This window comes from Bactrocera neohumeralis, unplaced genomic scaffold (genome assembly GCF_024586455.1).
Source record: "Bactrocera neohumeralis isolate Rockhampton unplaced genomic scaffold, APGP_CSIRO_Bneo_wtdbg2-racon-allhic-juicebox.fasta_v2 cluster11, whole genome shotgun sequence".
Lineage (NCBI taxonomy): Eukaryota > Metazoa > Arthropoda > Insecta > Diptera > Tephritidae > Bactrocera > Bactrocera neohumeralis.
This window is the reverse complement of record NW_026089624.1, coordinates 25016521-25043443: the sequence shown is the minus strand read 5'-3', so window position 1 is coordinate 25043443 and position 26923 is coordinate 25016521. Positions and strand designations below refer to the sequence as shown.

At 39.6% G+C, this 26923-nt stretch overlaps 1 pseudogene; it reads left to right on the top strand.

Moving 5' to 3' along the window:
• The first annotated feature begins 303 nt into the window (after nt 1–303).
• Nucleotides 304–14877, top strand: LOC126766070 (uncharacterized; annotated as a pseudogene).
• Nucleotides 14878–26923: the final 12046 nt, after the last annotated feature.

The following is a 26923-nucleotide window of genomic DNA, read 5'->3' as shown; positions in this document are numbered from 1 at the left end:
TCTATCACAGGCTGATGTAGATTTCTTGGTGAAATCTAAAAATGCCTTTTATTGCAAAGCCTGCGCGGTAGTTCGGAGAAATTCCATTCGCTCGCCGCCTGCGTCGCCATCAGTGCGCGAAGTTCATTGCACTTTTAATTTAAGTTCGCAACAACAAAATTCTGAACACTCGAATAGTGAAATAGCTGAACCTTTGTTGGAGCATAACAAAGAAAATGTAGTGCTTAATTCTCTTTTACGGGAAGTAAGTTCACTGAGAAGTGAACAAACAAACGATGTGATGATCGTAAATCGTTAATCGCTATGCTTAACGAACTCAAATCAGAGATCTGCACTGTGCATAAGAAATTGTCCGACAATGTCAATTTCTCCGCTGCCAACCCCACTCTTACTGCTGCGACTGCTGTTGTTACCAGTGACTCCACAATCGCTGCTCCGTCTAACACCACTGTTCCTGCTAATAACGTGTGTGAGAACTATCTTTTAGGTACTCTCTGCAGCTTTTTTTGTTCGCGCCTATTGCGAGTACAAATGCTCCGTTGTTTTGCTCCCACTGATTTTGTGTATATTTTATTGTTTAGGCTACTTCGAAAGCACTCTTTTAGACTTCGCTCTCGATTAATGTTTTGTCCTTAGGTATCGCGTGTCCGATTGCCTGTGTATGTTTTTTGTTTTTATTTTCTGTTCTCTTTTTTTTTTGGTACTTTTTTGTTATTGTTTTGGTGCTTTTACTTTTCCCAAGAAATTGTACTAAGAACTGTGCAATTTTGTATATTTTGTTTTTATAATTTTGTTTTTTCACTAATGTTGTAGAGTTTGGTTTTGTAATGTTTCGGAACTGTGTTTTCTAATATTTTCCTGATTGTGATTATGATTAGGTTTTTAGTTTTCTTTTTTGTTTTTGTTCGTTTCTGCACTTTGTATCACTTCACTTTGTTACCGAAATTGGTTTGTTTTTTGTCACTTTGTTTTGTTTTTTTTTGTTCTGCTTGGGTCACTGCACTTATGTAGTTTATTCTGTTTTTTTTTTTTGTTTATTTTGCCACCAAACTAGTAGATGTGGCAGAATGTTGTTTTTTTCTCCAATAGTGCCTCTCTGTGAGGCTCGAAGGACCATGAATAAATGGATGCCCAATTTAGTGGGAAGCATCCACCACTTTATTTTCAGTTCAATAAGCACCCAGCAATTCGGCAAAGGAAAACACATTAATTTAAATGGTATTAAACACTTTAGGGTTAACTTCGATCGATTTATTGAAACCAGATATGTAAAAATGATTGCGCATGTTAACGGCGACCATATCACGCAGGACCGCTGAGATTCGAAATATATCCGTAGCGCACAGGACTGGCCGCGAGCAGTAACCGTATGGTGACGTTGTTAGCGAAAATTGCGGCGCGCGGGATGGGTGTCGGAAAACGAATGTTGACGTGCGAATTGTGTTCAATGAGAGACGAATTGAATCTGCTTTCCCGTTGCCCATCTTTTTGTTGAGTGGTTTGGCGTACAGGTGTGTTGAGTTGTGCTTTAGTGTCATCAGCTGTGGTGAATTGCACTGTAGCATTAGGATGCGCCAATTTTACCGGGTAGGGGGTGGATGCTTAACTCATTTAAACAGCCGGAAAACCCTAAAAACAGTCCTTTTCTTTTTCCCATACTAACGAATGAATGTTCGTTTGTTACTAACGCTAAGAGAACGGCTGCACCAATCTTGATGAAATTTTCAGAGGTTGTTTGCTGTGGATCGGGGAAGGTTTAGAAATAGAAATACCGTATGCTTTTCCTGAGGAAAAGTCGGAAAATTGGATTGTTTCAAAAAGTAACTCTTTTCCATACAGATTTTTTTCAATTTGTTTGTTTTGTTTTTCAATATTTTGATTTGTAAATTATTTGAATCGTTCTATTTCGGTCGCTTGCTTTTTTATTCCAGTTATGCAAAAGAAAAAATATTGAAAATTATTCCGTGAAAACTTTAAAAAAAAAAAAAAAATCAAAAATTGAAAATTGTTACGAGGCCACGAAGAGGTCGCCCTAATATCGGTCGGCGTTCTTTTTGCCATCAACGTATGGCAGCCCAAGGCTAGGTAAGGCAAGAAGTACTCCCAGGATGGGGTGACATACGTGCGGAGTTATAGATCGCGTTCAAAGAGCAAGCGATCGACACGATGTCACAGCACGACTTTTCAAACAACAGTTACGATGTTTGATGGACTTTATCTTGAAGCAACGTAAGTATATGTGGTGCTGTTAGATGCTGGAAGTACTTTGTTGAATGGCAAAAGAGAGGTTTGCCGCACGCACACATTGTTCTTTGGATGGCGAAAACCAATACGGTTCATGGACCTTGCGGACGCTACAATCCCACAGAACATTCAGCATTCAATTTAGAAGAGTGAATATAGAAGTTGACAACACATGAATTGTACTATATTCCCCACTATTGCTTAGTTCACATTCAAAACTCATATCAATTTTGAGTATTGCAGTTTGGTGAAATCGATAAAATACGTTTGTAAGTACGTCACCAAAGGAAGCAATATTGCGGTTACTGGTCTTGAACGATACGGTCGATACGTGAACTGCAATAAGCTCTTTGTAGGATATTTACTTTTGCAAATCATAAGCGTTTTCCGACAGTTGTGCATCTCGCAGTTAATTTGGAGAATAGTGATAGAGTGTATTTCAACCCAGAGAATAAAATACAGCCAGTGAAACACCGCCATCAACAAAATTAACATTGACGAGTTTTTCTCAAGTTTCGTCAGTGATCCGTTTGCGAGAACATTGTTCTATTCGGAAATACCTTGATATTATACATGGAATGCGTCGTCGAAGAAATAGTTAGGCAGAAAGCAAGGGCAATCAGTAGATGGACATCCAGGTGTCCTTCATGTGCCAAAACTGTGTAATGGAACCCGACAGATTGTGACGCAGCTATCGAATACAAGGAGGCAGAATGCTTGATTCTACCAATTCCTTTGAGTTCTAACGATTTGCCATTTCAGTTCAAACGTATTCCGTTTCCAGTGAAAATTGCATTTGAGGTGACAATCAACAGGACACAAGGATAGTCGCATAGCGTGTGGCATAAATTCGAAAATGTTTTTCACACGGCCAGATATATGGCGTGCTCACGAGATGGAAAACCATCTTTTCAGTACACAGATATACGTGGCGTGCTCAAGAGTTGGAAACCCTCTTTTCTGTACACCGGAACAGAAACCAAAAATGTTGTTTATCAAGCTGCGTTACATTGGAAAAAAATTGTATGATATATTCCACTTTCTTTTCATTGCAAAAGACATAATTTCACGCAGGACAACGGCTGCGGGGCCAGCTAGTAACTTAAATGAAAAAGTAATTTTGACGAAGTATTTATATCACGGGGTGTGCGTCTGGTTCCCTTCCTAATGAACTGCTAATTTTCAAAATCGGTGATTTTGCGAAATTTTCATTTACCACTTGACGTGGTTTGACCTTTTAGAAATCAATATTAAACTTGATTTTCATGACATATGACTTAATTTCATGGAAACACGCTCAAAAATGGGGCTCATCGAATTTTTTGCTTCGAAAGAAGTCGTGACGGCCATTTGAATAAATAATATATTCCAAACTCAATTGTACTTCACAATAAAAAAAATCAAAAAATTTGTTTCTACTTAAATATTTGTGTATTGTTTTATAGAAAGCATTCGGGAGCGGAAAAAGCTCCGTATGGCAAAAATCATCCAAATCGCACTATCTGACTATATTCAGACACACGAATCAGATAAAAATTATAAAGGTACCAAAAGAAAGTTACTTGCAGAACTGTCTGAGAAAATTCATAAAGAGAGTCAAAAATTACAAGTATTTACGCGTGCATCTTAGAGAAACGCAACCAATATTTTTTCAAGCAGCGCTTGGCAAATGAACAAAAAGGTAGCCAGCATATAAAACCAAATCCATATAATAATGACAGACAAGTAAAAAAATCAAAACCAAGATGGATTGTCCACGTCTAAATAATTATCCGAATAAAAGATTCTTTCCAAACTACAAACTCAGAGAGGGAACGCTTTGAGCAAAGACTAATTAAACACTTCCCTCGTAAAGAAGCAGTTATGGCAGCAAAAGTTTAGATTGAAGATAATATATCGAAATTTACAAAAAGAACAGGTACAAATTATAATAAAGCAAGTAAGGAAGGGCTAAGTTAAGGTGAGACTGAACATTTTATACTTTTGTAAATTGCAAGAAAAAAAGCCAGGGAAGTATTATAAGGTGTAAAACCGGTCATATGGGTAGAGTCACCCTGATTTTGACCATCGGCACTGGTTTTCCTGATTTTCGTGAGAAATGCACTGATTCCCTGGTTTCCTCCTGAATCAGCGATTTTTTTTAATTATTATTTTTTTTGAGCGAGTGCGTGAAAAAAAGTGAGCATCACAGTGTTTTAGCCTAATTGGGCTTTTTGAATTTGCGCGCCACGCGTAAATCTCGCCCGAGTTCAACTCGCGCAGGTTTTTTTTCGGTATAAAATTCTTGCGCGAGTTGAACTCGGTTAAGTTTTGGAACGCGCACCATATGATAATGCCATCATACATACATGTATACCTTCTTCTTCTTCTTCTTTATTGGCGTAGACACCGCTTACGCGATTATAGCCGAGTTGTCAACAGCGCGCAAGTCGTTCCTTCTTTTCGCTACGTAGCGCCAATTGGATATTCCAAGCAAAGCCAGGTCCTTCTCCACTTGGTTCTTCCAAGGGAGTGGAGGTCTTCCTCTTCCTCTGCTTCCCCGGCGGGTACTTCGTCGAATACTTTCAGAGCTGGAGTGTTTTCGTCCATCCTGACAACACGACCTAGCCAGCGTAGCCGCTGTCTTTTAATTCGCTGAATTATGTCGATGTCGTCGTATATCTCGTACAGCTCATCGTTCCATCGAATACGGTATTCGCCGTGGCTAACGCGCAAAGTACCATAAATCTTTCGCAGAACTTTTCTCTCGAAAACTCGCAACGTCGACTCATCGGTTGTTGTCATCGCCCAAGCCTCTGCACCATACAGCAGGACGGGAATTATGAGCGACTTATAGAGTTTAGCTTTTGTTCGTCGAGAGAGGACTTTACTCTTCACTTGCCTACTCAGTCCGAAGTAGCACCTGTTGGCAAGAGTTATCCTGCGTTGGATTTCCAGACTGACATTGTTGGTGGTGTTAATGCTGGTTCCTAAATAGACGAAATTATCTACAACTTCAATTATCTACAAGTTTTGACTGTCAACAGTGACATGAGTGCCAAGTCACGAGCGCGACGGCTCTTTGTTTGATGACAGGTGATATTTCGTCTTGCCCTCGTTCACTGCCAGACCCATTTCTTTTGCTTCCTTGTCCAGCCTGGAGAAAGCAGAACTAACGGCGCAGGTGTTGAGGCCGATGATATCAATATCATCGGCATACGCCAGCAGCTGTACACTCTTATAGAAGATGGTACCTTCTCTATTTAGTTCTGCGGCTCGAACTATTTTCTCCAAAAGCAGGTTGAAAAAGTCGCACGATAGGGAATCGCCTTGTCTGAAACCTCGTTTGGTATCGAACGGCTCGGAGAGGTCCTTCCCGATCCTGACGGAGCTTTGCGTGTTACTCAACGTCAGTTTACACAGCCGTATTAGTTTTGCGGGGATACCAAATTCAGATATCGCGGCAAAAAGACAGCTCCTTTTCGTGCTGTCGAAAGCAGCTTTGAAATTGACGAAGAGGTGGTGTGTGTCGATTCTCCTTTCACGGGTCTTTTCCAAGATTTGGCGCATGGTGAATATCTTGTCGGTTGTTGATTTGCCAGGTCTAAAGCCACACTGATAAGGTCCAATCAGTTTGTTGACGGTGGGCTTTAATCTTTCACACAATACGCTCGATAGAACCTTATATGCGATGTTGAGGAGGCTGATCCCACGGTAGTTGGTGCAGATTGTGGGGTCTCCTTTTTTATGGATTGGGCATAGCACACTTAAATTCCAATCGTTGGGCATGCTTTCGTTCGACCATATTTTACAAAGAAGCTGATGCATGCTCCTTATCAGTTCTTCGCCGCCGTGTTTGAATAGCTCGGCCGACAATCCGTCGGCCCCTGCCGCTTTTTTGTTCTTCAGGCGGGCAATTGCTATTCGAACTTCTTCAGGGTCGGGTAATGGAACGTCTGCTTCATCGTCATCGATTGGGGAATCGGGTTCGCCTTCTCCTGGCGTTGTGCGTTCACTGCCATTCAGCAGGCTGGAGAAGTGTTCCCTCCATAATTTAAGTATGCTCTGGGCATCGGTCACTAGATCACCTTGGGGGGTTCTACAAGAGTATGCTTCGGTCTTGAAACCTTCTGTAAGCCGCCGCATTTTTTCGTAGAATTTTCATGCTCTTCGTACTCACGCATTTTGGCCTCTTTCTTCTTCTGTCTACAAATGCGTCTCGCTTCCCTCTTCAACTCTCGGTATCTATCCCATCTCGCACGTGTAGTGGTCGATCGTAACGTTGCGAGGTAGGCAGCCTGTTTTCTCTCCGCTGCGACACGGCACTCCTCGTCGTGCCAGCTGTTCTTTTGCACTTTCCGAAAACCAAATCCAAATCAATAGGGAATACATTTATTTTAATTCCTCTGTTTCACAATTTTTTTTTAAATTTTACATAAATAAATGGATATTTCATTTATGGTGGACTCCTCCTCCTCGGAAGCAAAACAGCGAGATAGTAAAACGACTTTATTTTACATATATGTTTTTCATTCTAATAAATGTAACTTTCTTTATAGAAAAAGGAATTAGCCGTTTTTGCATCGCCGAAGCAAACACGCAGATTCTGCGATGGTACTGCAACAAATTTTGGGACCATTGGTTGGATGGAATCTCGGCAAGAGGAATTAATAAAGCGGCTTTCAGCTGTGAAAAGTGATCTTGCTTATAAGGTATTTATTGAAATACAGTTACCGTATTTTAAAATTATTTAATAATTATTTTAAATATCAGATGCCCGAACGTGCTGAGATGCAAGCGCAAATATAATTGTTGCGGGAGTGTAAGGTGCTCTCAGCAAAAACTTACCGCAGTGTAAGCTGCATCACTGGCGACGTTGTGAGTGAGAAGCAGGTTCTATTAAAAAACTTTCTCCCCATGTCGTCAGACGAAACAGTGTTGAAGATGGAGGAGCACCTTAAACATAAAGATCACGCTGACGCCATGGTAAGTTTGCCTTTCTTTCAATATATATGTATACTAGCTGACCCCGCAGCCGTTGTCCTGCGTGAAATCATATGCTTTGAAATGAAAAAAAATTGAAACTATATTGTGTCGAAAATGATTTATTTTCGATTTTTCTAAATTTTTTTAATAATTTTTTTGATTTCTTCGTCTTTCTTTTCAAGACGATCGATCGATTTATAGTGAGCGCGAAACCTCATAATCAGTCGGGTTCCATTACACAGTTTCCATGAAATTTGACTTTGAATCTTCAAATGATTTATGTCATTAACATCGGAAAATTTATTTTTGGACGATCGATCGATTTATATGAGCGCAAAAAATTGCTTTGCGTTTGTCATTAACATCGGTATTTTTGGCAACTAAAATTGCGCGTGCACTCAAGCAATTGCAGTTACGATAATTTTGCCAATGTTCGGATAAACATTCGTGATGAGTTCATCTTCCGCTGAAGTGAATTGACAAAAGGGAGGTGAAATTTATATCAAACCACTGGAAGTATCAACCGAAATTTTCCCATTTCCAATTCTTAGCGAATACAATGTAAAATGTCATCGGCAATGTCATTTTTTCGTATCCCATAATTAACGCGAATTCGAAGGCTGATATGTCGAAATGATCTTTGCGAAAACTATGCGAACTTCAGTGGCATGCGAAGTAACTATTGCATTGTCCTTCGTCTGTTTCCAGCGATTAGCATGTTCCAGCAAACGCAACTGCTGGCATGATTCTCAAAAAGTTGCACACACTGTACCATTCACAATACGCAATGACTTAAATGAAGTTGAACCGCGAGACGCACAACAGTCGGAAAACTTTCATGAACTGCAAAAGTAAACATCCTACAAAACGCTTTATTGCGGTTTACATATCGACTCATTTGATACTACTGATCTCATATTGTTCAAGGCCAATAACCGCTATGTTACTTTCTTTGGTGACGTACTTGCAAACGTATTTGATCGATTTCACCAATCTACAATATTCAACATTGACATGAGTTTTGAATGTGAATTAGACAAAAGTGGCGAATATGGTACGATCCATTTGTTTTCAACTTCGATGTGTTGTTAACGTCGATATTCACGACTCTAAATGCTAAATGTTCTGCCATTGTCGTCTGGTGAGCGACGCCGATACAGTGAATATCCATCATTTCTCATTTCCGTTTCCGAAACAAAAGCACATGAGTAGTGTTTCGTGCATGTATTGTCAGACATACAAACCAAAGTGGGATTGTAAGGTTCCCAAAGTCCATGAACCATATTGTTTTTCACCACTTCGTAGAATTCTGGATTCTTTGAATCAAGAATTTGCGCTGAAATGATTTCATCAATTTGATCTGGTGGAATCACCATCCGCATCCAAAGATGAATGTGTGCGTGCGGCAACACGCAACAGAATACATTCAGCATCTAACAGCACCATATATACCATAGGTTGCTTCAAGATAAAGACCGTCAAACATCGCAGCTATTGTTTAAAAATTCGTGCTGTGATATCGTTACGATCGCTAGCTGATTGACCGCGATCCATAATTCCGCACGTATGTCATCGCTTGATGGCAAAAAGAACGCCGACAAATATTAGCGCGACCTCTTCGTGGCTTCGTAACAAATTTCAATCAGTAACTTCGTCTGAAACACACATAAAGTTTTCACCGAATAATTTTCAATAATTTTTCCTTTGGATAGCCGGAATAAAGAAGCAAGCGACCGAACGTGAACGATTCAAATAATTTACAAATCAAAATATTGAAAAACAAAACAAACAAACATTGAAAAAAATGTGTATGAAAAATGTTACTTTTTGGAATTGTCCAATTTTCCGACTTCTCCTCATGAAAAGTATAAGGTATTTGTTTCTAAACCTTTCCCGATCCACAACAAACAACCTTTAAAAATTTCATAAACCGTTCTCTTAGTGTTACTAACAAACAAACATTCATTTTTATATATGTACATATGTATGTATGTAACGTTTGTATGGGGAAAAGGAAAAGACTGTTTTTAGGGGTTTTCCGGAAATTATTCGAACTTTTCTCGCCGTAAAAACCATCTTTGGACTTCAACGAACATTTAAGACAAAGAATTGGCTAAATTGGTCCAGGCGTTATTGAGTTATGAGCGTACATACATTTTGGCGATTCATTTTTATTTATATAGATTAGGGTGTTTTGTTTTTTTTTGAACTATTCATTTTTTTCAATCCCATCATGAAATTACCTTGGAAATACCCTAAGAAAATTTTATGAAAATTTGAGCCCTTGATATTAACATTAAGTACTGGACCAAGGCATGTAAATATGTTCCTTTGAAACGACCCCCCTTTTGATGACGACCATGGCAAACGAAATAAGGACTACGAAATAAAGGCATGTACCTGGAATGTCCGGTCCCTTAATTGGGAAGGTGCCGCTACCCAGCTGGTTGATGTCCTCGTGAAAATAAAGGCTGACATCTCCGCCGTCCAAGAAATGCGATGGACGGGCAAGGACAGAGACGAGTAGGTCCTTCTGGCCTTTACTACAGTGGCCATATAAAGGAGCGCAAGTTTGGTGTTGGATTCGTGGTAGGAGAGAGACTCCGTCTCCGAGTCCTATCATTCACTCCGGTGAATGAACGTCTATCCACAATCCGCATCAAAGTGAGGTTCTTCAACATATCGCTGATTTGCGCCCACGCCCCGACGGAAGAGAAGGACGATATGACCAAAGACGCCTTCTATGAGCGCTTGGAGCACACCTATGAGAGCTTCCCCCGCCACGATGCCAAAATCAGAGATGCATAACAAGATTCATCAAGCTACCTGGCTGTCTCCGGATCGAAAAACCACTAACAATCATGTTGTGATAGACGGAAGACACGTCTCCAGTGTTTTAGATGCGCGTGCGCTCCCAGGGTCCTAAAATTTACTCGGACAACTATCTTGTTGCAGCCAAGATTCACACCCGCCTCTGTGCAGCAAAAAACGCACGTCAACAAACACAAGGAAGGTTCGACGTCGAGAAGCTGCAATCACAACAGACAGCAGCACGATTTTCTACTCGGCTTGCACTCCTGCTCTCTGAGAGCACTCGTCAACAACTCGGTATAAGGAACTGTGGGACGGCATTTCAAACTCCTTACGTCCAGTATCACGTACAGCTGCTACCGAAACCATTGCTTTTCGCAAAATGCAAAAGAACAGCTGGTAAGACGAGGAGTGACGAGTCGCAGCGGAGAGAAAACAGACTGCCTACCTCGCAACGTTACGATCGACCACAACACGTGCGGGATGGGATAGATACCGAGAGTTGAAGAGGGTAGCGAGACACCTTTGCAGACAGAAAAAGAAAAAGGCCGAAAAGCGTAAGTAGGAAGAGCTTGATAAGTTGGCCGACAGGAGTAATGCTCGAAAATTCTACGAAAAAATGCGGCGGCTTACAGCAGGTTTCAAGACCGGAGCAGTGAACGTGAACGTACAGCACCAGGAGAAGGCGAACCCGATTCCCCAATCGCTGACGATGGAGCAGACGCTCCATTGCCCGACCATGAAGAAGTTCGAATAGCAATTACCCGCTTGAAGAACAACAAAGCGGCGAGGGCCGACGGATTGCAGGCCGAGCTATTCAAACACGGACGAAAGCATGCCAACATATGCCGATGATATTGATCAATAACATCGGCCTCAACACCCGCGCGGTTAGTTCTGCTTTCTCCAGACTGGACAATGAATGCCAGACCCATTTGCATGAATAGGCAAGACGAAATATCTCCTGTTATCAAACAAACAGTCGTCGCACTCGCGACTTGGGTCTCACGTCATTGTTGACAGTCATAGCTTTGAAGTCGTAGATAATTTCGTCTATCTTGGAACCAGCGTAAACACCGCCAACAATGTCAGCCTAGAATTCCCACGCAGGATAACTCCTGCCAACAGGTGCTACTTCGGACTGAGTAGACAATTGAGGAGTAAAGCCCTCTCTCGACAAACAAAACCAAACTCTATAAGTCACTCATAATTCCCGTCCTGCTATATGGTGCAGAAGCATGGACGATGACAACAACTGATGACTCGACGTTGCGAATTTTCGAGAGAAAAGTTCTGCGAAAGATTTATGGTCCTTTGCGCGTTGGCCACGGCGAATATCGCATTCAATGGAACGATGAGCTGTACGGGATATACGACGACATTGACATAGTTCAGCGAATTAAAAGACAGCGGCTACGGTGGCTAGGTCATGTTGTCCAAATGGACGAAAACATTCCAGCTCTGAAATCATTCAACGCAGTACCCGCCGGGGAAAGCAGAGGAAGAGGAAGACCTCCACTCCGTTGGAAGGACCAAGTGGAGAAGGACTTGGAATATCCAATTGGCGCCACGAAGCGAAAAGAAGAAACTACTGGTGCGGTGTTGTTAACTGGGCTGTAATCGCGTAAGCGGTGTCTATGCCAGTAAAGAAGAAGAAGAAGCTGATCCCGCAGCCATTGCCCTGCGTGAAATTATGTGTTTTGAATTGAAAACAAAGTTGAATCATTTCATTTTTTTTTGTCAATGTAACGCAGCTTGATAAAGAACATTTTTTGGTTTTTGTTCCGGAGCACAGAGAAGATGGTTTTCCAACTCGGACTCACGTCACGTATATCTGGCCGTGTGAAAAACATAGCATTTCCAAATTTATGCCACGTACTATGTGACTATCCTTGTGTCCTGTTGATTGTCATCTCAAATGACATATTCACTGGAAACGGAATACGATATAAAATGTCTTCGGCAATGCCATTTTTGTGGGTAACCCATAATTGAAGCGGGTTTGAAGGCTGATATGTCAAAATGCTCATCGTGAAAAGTGTGCGACCTTCATTTGTATTCGAGTAGCTATCGCATCGCACGTCGTTTGATTCCAGTGATTATTATGTTCTCGCAATTGTAATTGCTGGTTTGCTTCTCCAAAACTTGCACACTCCGTACCCTTCACAATACGCAAAAACTCAAATGAAGAGGAACCGCGTACATTAATCAATAGCAACCGAAGGTAGAAGCAGTTGTCGTTTTTCGGGTGGATTGTGTAAATTCGTCCTAATGCATTAGTTGAAGAACACACCTGGATGTCCCTCTACTGGTTGGCCTTGCTTTTTGCGTAACTATTTCTTCGTCGATGCATTCCATGTATAGTATCAAGGTATTTCCGAATAGAGCATTGTTTTCGCAAACGGATCACACGAAAGTTAAGAAAAAACTCGTAAATGTTAATTTTGTTGCTGGAGGTGTTTCCACTGGCTATACTGCATTTTTCAAATTAACTGCGAGACGCACAATAGTCAGATAACGTTCATGAATTGCAAAAGTAAAGATCCTACAAAGCGCTTTATTGCAGTTCACATATCAACCGTATCGTTTAAGGCCAATAACCGCCATGTTGCTTTCTTTGATGACGTTTTTGCAAACGTATTCGATCGATTTCACCAAACTGCAATACTCAACATTGATACGAGTTTTGAATGTGAGTTAGACAATAATGTCGACTTGTCAACTCCGTTATTCACACCTCTAAGTTGAATGCTAAATGCTCTGCCATTGTCGTCTGGTGAGCTACACCGATACAGTGAACATCCATCATTTCCCGTTTGCGTTTCCGAAAGAAAACTTGGATAGTGTTTCATTTATTCTCAGAAATTCAAACAGAAGTGGGATTGTGGAGTCCGCAAGGTCTATGAACCATATTGGTTTTCATCACTTCGTATAATACTGAATCTTTCCCTGCATCAGGAATTTCCGCAGAAATGATTTCATCAATTTGATCTGGTGTAACACCATCCACCATCCAAAGAAGAATGTGTGCGTGCGGCAAACCTCTACTGTAACTGTAACTGTTGTTTGAAAAGTCGTGCTCTGACATCGTGACGATCGCTTGCTGATTTACCGCATCCTGGGAGTACTCGATCATGTGCCCTGGGCTGCCAATGTATGTTGATGCCAAAAAGAACGCCGACCGACATTAGAGCGACTTCTTTATGGCATCGTAACAAATTTCAATCTGTAATTGATCACTTTGAGTGAAACACACATAAAGTTTTCACTGAATAATTTTCCATAATTTTTTTTTTTGAATATCCGGAATAGAGAAAGCAAACGACAAATTTGAACGACTCAAATAAATAAAAACTAAAACAAAAGTATTGAAAAAAAATTTTATGTGAAAAAAGTTACTTTTGGAATTGTCCAATTTTCCAACTTTTCCTTACGAAAGGCATACGGATTTTTTATTTCTAAACCTTCCCCGATCCACAGTGAAAAACCTCTGAAACTTTCATCAAGATTGGTTCAGCCGTTCTCGAGCCGTTATTAACAAACAAACATTCATTCGTTTGTATAGGAAATAGTAAAGGAATGTTTTTAGGGGTTTTCCGGCAATTATTCAAATTTTTCTCGCCGTAAAAACCATCTTTGAGCCTCAACGAACACTTAGCAAAAAGAATTGGCCAAATTGGTGCAGGTGTTGTTGAGTTATGCGCTTAGCAACACATTTTGGCGATTCATTTTTAAATACGTATATAGATAAAAAAGGTTGGAGGTCAAAATCGCTATCACTAATACTTCTCGAGATATTCGGCTTTGTATTTAAGGTACTACCTCGCCGGTGTGAATTTCAACTTTGTTACAATGGGCGCTTTTGTAGAGTATTCAATTCTGAGGAATATGGGTCTAAAGTCAAAACGATGCCATAAAATGCCTCGGAGCTATAGAAGTTTAAAAATAAAAAATCACGATTGTCGTGTATTTTCAAAATTTTTACATGCTTTGGTTTAGTGCTTAATATTAATATTAAGGGCTCAAATTTTCAGGGAATTCTTTTTCGCGTATTTCGAAGGTAATTTCATAATAGAATCGAAAACATGAATAGTTAAAAAAAAAAAAACAGCCTAATGAATATATCGGGTGATTTTTTAAGAGCTTGATAACTTTTTTAAAAAAAAAAAAAACGCATAAAATTTGCAAAATCTCATCGGTTCTTTATTTGAAACGTTAGATTGGTTCATGACATTTACTTTTTGAAGATAATTTCATTTAAATGTTGACCGCGACTGCGTCTTAGGTGGTCCATTCGGAAAGTCCAAGATCATGCGATTTAACGCCTTTAGACTATTTTTTGTGGGGCTACGTCAAGTCTAAAGTCTACAGAAATAAGCCAGCAACTATTCCAGCTTTGGAAGACAACATTTCCGAAGAAATTCGGGCTATTCCGGCCGAAATGCTCGAAAAAGTTGCCCAAAATTGGACTTTCCGAATGGACCACCTAAGACGCAGCCGCGGTCAACATTTAAATGAAATTATCTTCAAAAAGTAAATGTCATGAACCAATCTAACGTTTCAAATAAAGAACCGATGAGATTTTGCAAATTTTATGCGTTTTTTTTTTAAAAAAAGTTATCAAGCTCTTAAAAAATCACCCGATATATAGATAATTCTACACTTTTAAGTGGCCATCATCTTCAACATAAAATCTATCAAGGGGTTGATTGAAAAAGTGTGCAGTCACTATTAAGCGACAAGTTGGTGTGGCTGTATAACTGCGATGAAAAAGTGTGCAAAAAGGCATTAATAAAATTAAAAACAGTGGATCTCTTTCTCAGTAAATATGAAAATGTTAAGATAGATTCACTTTAATTATTATTGTTTTATATAAATAAAATAGCTGCATTTACAAGTATGCTTCTTCTTCTTTATTGGCATAGACACTGCTTACGCGATTACATCCCAGTTAACAACACCGCGCCAGTAGTTTCTTTTTTTTCGCTTCGTGGCGCCAATTAGATATTCCAAGCGAAGCCAGGTCCTTCTCCACCTGGTCCTTCCGACAGAGAGAAGGTCTTCCTCTTTCTCCTCTTCCCCCGGCGGGTACTGCGTTGAATGCTTTCAGAGCTGGAGTGTTTACGTCCATTCGGCAACATGATCTAGCCAGCGTAGCCGCTGTCTTTTAATTCGCTGAACTATGTCAATGTCGTCGTATATCCCATACAGCTCATCATTCCATCGAATGCGATATTCGCCGTGGCCAAAGCGCAAAGCACTATAAATCTTTCGCAGAACTTTTCTCTCGAAAACTCGCAACGTCGACTCATCAGTTGTTATCATCGTCCATGCCTCTGCATCATATAGCAGGACGGTAATAATGAGTGACTTATAGAGTTTGGTTTTTGTTCGTCGAGAGAGGTCTTTACTTCTCAATTGCCTACTTAGTCTGAAGAAGCACCTGTTGGCAAGAGTCGTCCTGCGTTGGATTTTCAGGCTGACATTGTTGGTGGTGTTTACATTGATTCCAATATAGACGAAATTATCTACAACTTCAAAGTTTTGACTGTCAACAGTGACATGAGTGCCAAGTCACGAGCGCGACGGCTCTTTGTTTGATGACAGGTGATATTTCGTCTTGCCCTCGTTCACTGCCAGACCCATTTCTTTTGCTTCCTTGTCCAGCCTGGAGAAAGCAGAACTAACGGCGCAGGTGTTGAGGCCGATGATATCAATATCATCGGCATACGCCAGCAGCTGTACACTCTTATAGAAGATGGTACCTTCCCTATTTAGTTCTGCGGCTCGAACAGGAAGCAGGTTGAAAAAGTCGTACGATAGGGAATCGCCTTGTCTGAAACCTCGTTTGGTATCGAACGGCTCGGAGAAGTCCTTCCCGATCCTGACGGAGCTTTGCGTGTTACTCAACGTCAGTTTACACAGCCGTATTAGTTTTGCGGGGATACCAAATTCAGATATCGCGGCAAAAAGACAGCTCCTTTTCGTGCTGTCGAAAGCAGCTTTGAAATTGACGAAGAGGTGGTGTGTGTCGATTCTCCTTTCACGGGTCTTTTCCAAGATTTGGCGCATGGTGAATATCTTGTCGGTTGTTGATTTGCCAGGTCTAAAGCCACACCGATAAGGTCCAATCAGTTTGTTGACGGTGAGCTTTAATCTTTCACACAATACGCTCGATAGAACCTTATATGCGATGTTGAGGAGGCTGATCCCACGGTAGTTGGTGCAGATTGTGGGGTCTCCTTTTTTATGGATTGGGCATAGCACACTTAAATTCCAATCGTTGGGCATGCTTTCGTTCGACCATATTTTACAAAGAAGCTGATGCATGCTCCTTATCAGTTCTTCGCCGCCGTGTTTGAATAGCTCGGCCGACAATCCGTCGGCCCCTGCCGCTTTTTTGTTCTTCAGGCGGGCAATTGCTATTCGAACTTCTTCAGGGTCGGGTAATGGAACGTCTGCTTCATCGTCATCGATTGGGGAATCGGGTTCGCCTTCTCCTGGCGTTGTGCGTTCACTGCCATTCAGCAGGCTGGAGAAGTGTTCCCTCCATAATTTAAGTATGCTCTGGGCATCGGTCACTAGATCACCTTGGGGGGTTCTACAAGAGTATGCTTCGGTCTTGAAACCTTCTGTAAGCCGCCGCATTTTTTCGTAGAATTTTCGAGCATTACCCCTGTCGGCCAGCTTATCAAGCTCTTCGTACTCACGCATTTTGGCCTCTTTCTTCTTCTGTCTACAAATGCGTCTCGCTTCCCTCTTCAACTCTCGGTATCTATCCCATCTCGCACGTGTAGTGGTCGATCGTAACGTTGCGAGGTAGGCAGCCTGTTTTCTCTCCGCTGCGACACGGCACTCCTCGTCGTGCCAGCTGTTCTTTAGCATTTTCCGAAATGCAATCGTTACGGTTGCAGCTGTACGTATGGAGCTTAAAATGCCGTCCCAAAGTTCCCTTATACCGAGTTGTTGACGAGTACTCTCAGAGAGCAGGAGTGCAAGTCGAGTAGAAAATCGTTCTACTGTCTGTTGTGATTGCAACTTCTCGATGTCGAGCCTTCCTTGTGTTTGTTGACGTGCGTTTTTTGCTGCACAGAGGCGGGTGCTGCAACAAGATAGTGGTCCGAATAAATTTTAGGACCTCGGAGCGCACGCACATCTAAAACACTAGATACGTGTCTTCCATTTATCACAACATGATCGATCTGGTCGGTGGTTTTTCGATCCGGGACAGCCAGATCTTTCTTATGCTGGAATCTAGTACTAGAGATAACCATACTTCGGGCCTCGGTGAAGTCAATCAGCCTCAACCCATTTGAGGATGTTTCGTCGTGGTGGCTGAATTTACCGACCGTAGTACCAAAGATACCTTCTTTGCCCCCCCCTGCCGTTAAAGTCGCCAAGCACCATTTTGATATCTTGGCGGGTGCTGCTCTCATAGGTGCGCTCCAGGCGCTCATCGTCGCATTGTTCTTCTCTTTCATCGAGGCGTGGACGCAAATCAGCGATATGGTGAAGAGCCTCGCTTTGATGCGGACTGTGGCTAGACGTTCACCCACCGGAGTGAATGAGAGTACTCGGCGACGGAGTCTCTCTCCCACTACGGATTTCACACTAAATTTGCACACCTTTATATGGCCACTGTAATAAATGCCACAAGGACCTTTTCGTCTCAGTCCTTGTCCCGTCCATCGCATTTCGTGGACGGCAGTGATGTCAGCCTTTATTTTCACGAGGTCATCAACCAGCTGGGCAGCGGCATCTTCCCAATTAAAGGACCGGACATTTCAGGTGCCTGCCCCCAATCATAATTCTTAATTCGGTTGACATGGTCGTCATCAAAGAGGGGGTTTCTCATTCGAGTCTTGTTTATTTTCATTGGGTGTGTTTTTTACGTGGTGGGTCCCAAACCCTCGCTTTCAAACGGATGTTCTTAGGCTACCCAGAGGATGCTTGGTCGAAGACCGGAAGTCGTGAGCTGCTTGAGTAAAATAATCGTTTCTGACCACTTCCAAGTGAATGGCGATCAGAGAACTTTCCTCACTTGCTTGAACTTCTACACATGACTCCATACTCCTTTGCAAGTATTCACATTCATAAATAGCTATTAAGAATCATGTTAGTTTAGTAGTAGTTTAAAAGTAAATTTTTTAAATTAAATTTTAATTTTTTTTTATTGTTGTTCATACCAAATGAACACATCCCTGCATTGTCCTCCTAACTCGTCTAAATACGAACTACAGGACAATGCCAAAAACACTCAACTGCGCCAACATAACGACGAAGAACATGAAGACACAATAAAAAGAAATACCACAGCGGACAGACATACAGTCGCAAAAACCCAAAGCAGCGGTATCAGCGCCAACAACAACAACAAGAACAACGGTAGCAGCATCAGCATATCAACGCGGGAAAAATTAACCACATCACGTTTTATTTAAAATTTATATATATATTTGTAAATAACCCTTAAGTTGTATAATTATATAAGCCCATACATAAATATATAATTGTATCTACTAACCGACCCATATTATATATTACACTCACTTAAATATACTTCTACATTGTTATGCAATCTTAATAATTTTAATTTAATTTAATAAACCCACCCAATTAATCATTATTTGGATCATCAGGACTTACACAAATTCAACAACCCAATCAGCCACACTATAGGAAATTTTTCGTTCGTCGGAATTTCACCTATCATATTTTGCGGTACAAAATATATACATAAAACAAAGAAATAAATTCGTTGCTTATTCACTTATTAAAATTCAAACTTAAATAAATAAGTATTTTTTCAAATTTATTATTTATTTCATTTCAGTTTAATTAATTGTTACGACCAGTTAAGTGAATTTTTATCAATAATGGTAGAGTTAAAAATTTGTATTTCAGATTTATTTGAACACATTGAGGAACATTACTACACCTAACCCGAAGATGAGTCAATTTATACTCTGGAAATAAAAAGAGTTGAACTCAACGAGGTATGCCCACCAAAATCCGGTGAAACAATTGACTTTGCAAAAATCAAAAAAAAAAAAAATAAGATCATCAATTATATTTGATTAGGATCCATTAATCAAGCTATTGATGATCTCAAGACCCGAACCCCAATAATAAAGGAACGAGTTTCAGAGGAATATACATCGCGGGACATAGGACTCAATTCATCTACCCCCTTGTGAAACGGACATATTTTATGAAGATTTCGCAACCTGGCCTTCATTCAGAGACATGTTTACGGCTATATATGTATGTATACAATCACAAGATCAGCAACGTGGAAAGACTGTTCCATTTAATTCAAAAAAACCCGAGGATAAGCAAGAGTAATTGTTAAAAATGCACCCTTAACAAATGATGGTTTCCTGATGGCATGGAGGGACCTGGAAATCCAATGCGAAAACAAACGAGTTCAGGTCAACGCGTAGTTGAAAATTTTATTCAACCTACCCCAAGCAACCCAAGAAAGTGGAAGCGTCATTAAACACCTTCGGAGGACCGTCAACAATTGTCTCACTAATCTGCACAACGTGTACATAGACACAAGTAGCAGGGACCCCATCTTAATCTTCTTATGTGGATTGAAACTACCGAAAGCCCTACTTCATCAATTTGAGGACACCCTAGAAGATAACTCGGAAATACCTTCCTAGAAAATTTTCGACGCGTTTCTCACTCATAGATATAAATCTTTGAAAGCAGTAGGAAATCTAACTGAACCCATTCCAGTGACCCAATCCGACAATGGATTCTATAGAAACGGAAAAGACGAATGTCAGGAATCGATTCTTAATCGACTTCGACTACTGAAGATCGATTCTGAAAAATCGATCATTTTACGAGAAAACTCGATTTTCGAGTAGAATCGGAATTGAGTTTACCATCCCTACTGGCAGCCATCGCGTGCACACATAATGACCTCCGCACAATAACCACCACAAAAAAAATGATTTTTTTCCATGTAATTTATATGGAAAACAGAAAATTTGAAAGAGGCACCTCTTAATATTAATATTAAGACCTCATCTTTTGAGTCACTTGTTTTTTACACATTTCGAAAGTTTTGAGCCTGTTTTCCAGTTGAAAAAAAAGGTTGCCTCAAAATGGCACACCCTAATATATATGTATATTAGACTGTGCCAAATAAATAAAATATTTTTTGTTTCGGTCCCATATCAAAATTTCGTTGAGAGTCACGAAAAAAAATGTGTGTAAAAATTTGAGCCCTTTATCTTCATTTTTCAGTTAGCGCTCGTAAAAATAAGAATTTTCGTCAAAAAATGTCTTTTTTCATTCATTTTTTGGTTATAGATAATTTAAAATACCAAATATAAAAAAACCCTTGGTATGGTTTTGTAGGAAATTAAATTCTCTACAAAAATGATCCTTTCTCGAATTTATAGAATCAACACCGTTTTTGTTTTTACTGCTCATTCAATTACAATTTGTTCTATGATTTTTATTTTCAATTATTGATAAACACTTATTAAACTTCTTTCCAACGAAAAAAACAAACTAAATCAATTTTTCTAGGAATGTTTATGATCTAAACAAGTAGTTTTTATACTTTAATAAATGTGAATACTCTTAAGCTGTTAATATTTTTTATTTTTGAAATAATGAATTTTATGCTAATTTTATCTTTTTTTGCTTTTGTCCTTATTATTGTGTCAAAGCTTAGTAAAATTCATGTTTAGAGTCAGAATTTCACAAATCTTCGATTTTATGAAAAATCTTTGGTATGTTAATAGAAATAGATAGTTTTTACAAACAAAATATCTTAAAAAGCGTACATTAAGTAAAGATATGATGAGCTATTGTCGATTCTCCAAAAGAAACAGATGTATCCGATAAAGCTTGACTTAAGACTGAAAAAAAATCATTGTGATTAGATATTTAAATAATAATATTTCAGAAAAATTAGATTTTAATGTCTTGTCAGCAAATACGAAGTTTATAATAATTACCATGTTCATAAGTATCATTTTCTATTGGTCCAAGAGGAAAACTCCTATCTTCTACGTCATCTGGTAGAGGTGTTAACCGGCCTTTACTTTTTTTTACTAACAAAAAAAGTTCTTCAGGACAGGAGTTATCAAATATATCTTTTTTGAGTCTTATATCAAATAATTCATCCAATTTATTGGTCAATTTTTATATCCTGAACGGTATATTAAGTTTGTCACGAAGTTTGTAACACCCAGAAGGAATCATCGGAAACCCTATAAAGTATATATTATAAATTATCAGTACGTCGAGCTGAGTCGATTTAGCCATATCCATCTGTCTGTCCGTCTGTCTGTCGGTATATTTACGAACTAGTCCCTCAGTTTTTAAGATATCGTTTTGAAATTTTGCAAACTTCATTTTCTCTTCAAGAAGCTGCTCATTTGTCGGAACGGCCGATATCGGACCTCTATAACATATAGCTGCCATACAAACTGAACGATCGGAATCAAATGCTTGTATGGAAACTTCCTCATTTGACAATGTATATTCACGAAATTTGGTATGAGTCATTATTCATAGAAATAATGTAATTCGGAAGAAATTGTTCAGATCGGCTCACTATAGCATATAGCTATCAGACAAACCGAACGATCGAAATCAAGGGCTTATGTGGAAAATTTTCGCATTTGACGTGGTATCTTCACGAAATTGAACATATATTAATAATGCATGTGAAGGGTGTATTATTTATTGGAAATTAACGTTTTCTATTGTTTTATTTTCAACAGATGAAACTCAGAATGTTTTTTAAATCGACTTTTATCTAAATTTCTCCATTCTGTAAAAAGCGTTTCGATTTTTGTGATAGCATGTTGTTTTTTTATAAGTGTTATGTTCATAACACTCCAAATCTCTTGAACTTCTTCTATAACCTCGGCAGCACATTCACGAATTGTTTTCTTTAAGATCTTGTACTTAAACATGAAATATTTAAAAACATCTCAATTTTTAGGCAGCTTGCGTGATGGCAAATTATTATGAACGGCACCCAAAAGATAAACATAATTTGAACTATTTTACGACATAAGTAATATATCTTTACAAAACAAATAACAATAAATATCCACATATCTCAAATTATAGAATAGAAACTAGTCAGCTAATGCAGCCAATTTCATCTAATCAGCTGTGACACATACATACTTATACTAACGACATCTATGAGGTCATTTTTGCACCCCTGGCGGGGTTATATAACTGCCGTTTCAAGTTACAAGCTCTATTCTGGTATAGACGTACATATAAAAAGATCCAAACAAGAAATATCTTATAAATTTTACATCATAAATAATTTATAAGTCCGCGAGACTTATAAATAAAAATTGTAAAAAGATTAATCTTTTTGTCTTCATTATATTTGTTAATAAAATTATTTTTATCTTTTACTGTACCATATAACAATCAATTAAAGTATAAAAACTACTTGTTTAGATCATAAACATTCCTAGAAAAATTGATTTAGTTTGTTTTTTTCGTTGGAAAGAAGTTTAATAAGTGTTTATCAATAATTGAAAATAAAAATCATAGAAGAAAGATTGAATGCAAATTGTAATTGAAAATAAAAAATGAGCAATGCGCAAAAAAAAACGGTGTTGATTCTATAAATTCGAGAAAGGATCATTTTTGTAGAGAATTTAATTTCCTACAAAACCATACCAAGGGTTTTTTTATATTTGGTATTTTAAATTATCTATAACCAAAAAATGAATGAAAAAAGACATTTTTTGACGAAAATTCTTATTTTTGCGAGCGCTAACTGAAAAATGAAGATAAAGGGCTCAAATTTTTACACAAATCTTTTTTCGTGACTCTCAACGAAATTTTGATATGGGATCGAAAAAAAAAATATTTTATTTATTTGGCACAGTCTAATGTATATACACAGACGGATAAGCGGATCGGAACCGGGATGATGCGGAAAGCGAAGATGCTGGTTGCTCGACGTCGTTTCGCCAAAAGGTACGCGAGATCCTTTCTCTTTTCCTTTTGTTCTACTTAGAATGTAGAATGTCATCACGTTTGGGTGCATGTGCGTGTATGTGTGTTAATGTGTGGTGCTCTCTCGCGTGATGAGGTGCATGGTTGATTCGGTGTGGTGAACTGATGCAGATGTGATGCGACGTCGCTACTCATTTAGCCATCCCGGCCACCCTAGGCGAGTATTTAGCCTAGAAGCCGCTGTAGTTGCTGTAGCGTAGCTACAACGCTGCTGAGACTTGTTGACCGGCTGAATTGCGGTCTAAGATGATGGCGTCGTGTTGATGTTGTCCGGTTTTGGCGCCAGGGACGGGACTCTGCTGGAGAAGGTCCGCGCCGGCTGTAAGTCGTCACAGGAGTCCTTTGAGAACGCCTGACGTTACTACTGGTGCGAGGAGCCGGTGGGCGCCCGGAGTCACGTCTGATAGTACGGTGCAGCAGCGTATGATGAGCCCGCACACAGATTTGGCAACGATTATGTGATGGGCCCTCCTGAGTTTCGTGGGAAATTGCCAGACAATTCAGGCAATACCCGTGCGCCTGTGCCACCTGCTGGCGTTGCATCGGCGGCATGCCTTTGAAGATACCGCAGTGCGATAGCCGAACGAATTCGTTGCCGATTCGCAGTTTTAGAGCGAGGGGCGGAAACTGCCGAACGCATGGTTGCGGTGACGATGATGCCATATCCACGTCCATATTACTCTGTGAGAGAAATGATGATATTAGTAATATATTGTGAAATAATATGGAGTTTTGTGCCACGATATGTGGCATGAATAGAGTGTCATTTTTTTATCAGACATTTATGTTAAGTCTTTTGTGTCGTTTATGTTATTCGAGGTTTCGATTTGGTAAGCGGTTTATATGTTTTATAGATTTATTGATTTATTAACATTGCGGTTTCGGTTTTACGTTTTTTTATCTTCGGCGGTTGGTAGAAAGCATAATTTGACGAGCGGTCTGGTTGGCGTTCCGGTTTGAGTACGGAGCTCAACTACTCGAACGTGACCGTCGGAACCATAATGAAGTTGTTTTACGCGGCCAGTCGCCATTCGGATAGACAATCATCGCCTGGCTCAAGGTATGGTTTTCCACCGCTAATGGGTGTTGTAGTCTTTTCGGATAAATGCACCTGGCTCAGGTTGGCCAGAATGGGTGTTCCTTTTAGAAAACGCCCTGGGGTTAAGGCTGTGAAGTCGCAGGGACTTTGCGAGAGTGGTGAGATAGGTCTAGAGTTTAGTACGGCTTCGATACGAGCGAGTAATGTAGTAAACTCCTCATAATTGAATTTATGGTTACCAGCCGTTTTCTTTAAATGGGACTTAAAGCTCTTTACTGCTGATTCCCAGAGTCCGCCCATGTGAGGAGAACATGGGGGTATGAATTGCCAATCGATCCCTTGGGGTGAATATTTTTTGACAACTTCGGGGGATACTTCTTTCATGAATTGTAAAAACTCCTTTTCCGTGGCTCTTTGAGCTCCGACAAAGTTTTTCCATTAATAATTTTTAAAGGAAATCCGCGTCGTCCGACAAAGCGGGCAAATGCTGCAAGAAAAGCCGCAGTAGTCAGATCCGAACATAGCTCGAGGTTTCAACCCCAGTGATTGTAAAGGGTAAAGCATAGTTGCGGCGTTCAGGTGGTAGGGCTGCCATGATCTGCGTACGCATCTTGTGCTTGTACATAGTACACTGTTTACACATGAAAATGGTTCTTTTAATTTGTGGCTTTTATCGCGGTATATAGAATTCTTGTCGGGCCATTTCTTGTACCAAGCGATGCTCACCATGCAGTGTAAGCTGGTGGAGATATATTAGAAATAAGTAAGTAAAACGGGATTTCTCTGGCATAATGATGGGATGTCGCTCATTGTAACTAAGGGTGGAGTTGGCTAGTCTTCCATTTGCCCGTAGTAATCCCTTAGCGCCCAGGAATGGGTTTAAAGCGAAAAGTGAGCTTCCCTTCTCGAGAGGTAGCTTTTCAAGCAACTTTGATTTCTCTTTGCTGAAATAGCGAGTTTGTATATACAAAATTAGACTGACCTTGGCATGTTGCAAGTCGGAATATGTTAGTTGCATGTAAGAATTGTTTGATATTCTTTTCGCCCTTTGTTTAAGTTTATGAATGAATTTTTGCATATAAGCGACTACCCTTAGTGCTCGAGGAAATGATGAAAATCTGTGGAGAATATCATCCTCTTCTGGAGTGATATGAAAATTTTCTACAATCCGACTTTCCGGAGGTATGATATTCCGAGCAGGAGATTTTAGCCAGAATTCTTGTGATTCTGTTAGCCATGTAGGACCGTTCCACCAGAGTGTAGTGCTGGTGAGGTGAAGTGGTTTGCAACCTCTTGTCCCAAGATCCGCTGGGTTATCTGAACTTGCAACATGTTGCCATTTTGCTGAGCCAAGTCTAAAGCCCGGGTCCCACTATCGGCGCAAGGTACCAATTTTCGGCGTATTTCATGTACCGATAATGTGACCGCATTAAATATTATGAAATGCGACAATCATGGCCGATATTGGGCCTACAATGCACAACCAAAATCGACCCAGTTGCGCCGATAATGTGAACGCTATAATGTTTGATAAAGAGCAATAAAAATTGAAAAATGCGCAGATTTTTATCGGGCACTTGAGCACCGATCGAATACGCCAATCACCACCAATATCTCTCTTTTTCAGCAAATTTTTAAGTATTAATTTGAAAATTTTTTTCAATAATCTTTAAATTCGAAAGTTGAAAAAATTTCTCCAATCAGCACCAATATCTCAATATTTCTCAGCAAATTTTTAAGTATTAATTTGAAAAATCTTTATCAATAATTTTTAAATTTTAAAGTTGAAAAAAATCCACATTAATCGTCATGATTTTTGAATTGATTCTCGATTCCAATCGAAAAAACAAAATAGACAAAAAGATCGAGTCGAAGGTCTTTGATTAATCGATCTTCGACATCTCTACTGGTTGCAAACATATGTAAATAACACACATGTTCGGTAAGTTGCATACAATAAAATTAAAATGCATTATTATATGAAGTAATTAATTAATAATTTTTAGAAATGAATTCAGACGAAATTTTTGAAGGTATTATGGACAATGTGATTGACGAAACCATTTCTTCCACACCCAGCAAAACAAAAAGACGAAAAAAAAAAACAAATAGTGTCATCATGGACAAATGAAAGCACAACGAATTTGATACAGGCCATTGAAATGCACAATTGTATTTGGGAATATTCCTGCCCAGAATATAAAGATCGCGCCAGAAGAGATAAAGCTTGGAATAACATCGCGGAGAAATTTCCAACCCAAGAAGTTGACGGATGCAAAGCAAAATGGGCGAATATAAAAACGGCATTTTCAAATGTAAAGAAAAAAAAATGACAACTAAATCAGGCCAAGCGGCCGGTAAAGCTTTGCCACATTGGCCGTTTTGGTCAGCTATGCAATTCTACTGTTTGCATGATCGCTGCAAGTTCGTCTGTCTCAACACTAGATGTGGATGCAGATGTAACGCCACCACCAACAGCTGCCCGAAGTGACACAAAATACAAACCGTCTGCATCTGATGAATCAGTGACAACAGATGCAATGGAGAGCGCAATACAATTTTTAAATAAAGAAGAAGACCACTGGCATGGAGTGGGCGTGTATCTTACACTGCAAATGCGTGAACTATCAAAAGAAATAAAAGAACAGCAAATAAACTTCACGCGGAATTAATTCAAGTAGCTATGAATGCTGTTTTGCAACAAGATGAGGAAAATTTATCATAATATGTTGATTTATAAATAAAAATACAATTTATTTAAAGATTATGAAAAGTGCATATATTGTGTTAAGTGTCTGCTTGGTTTATAAATTTAAACTGCCATGGCAATTCGCCGTCTGG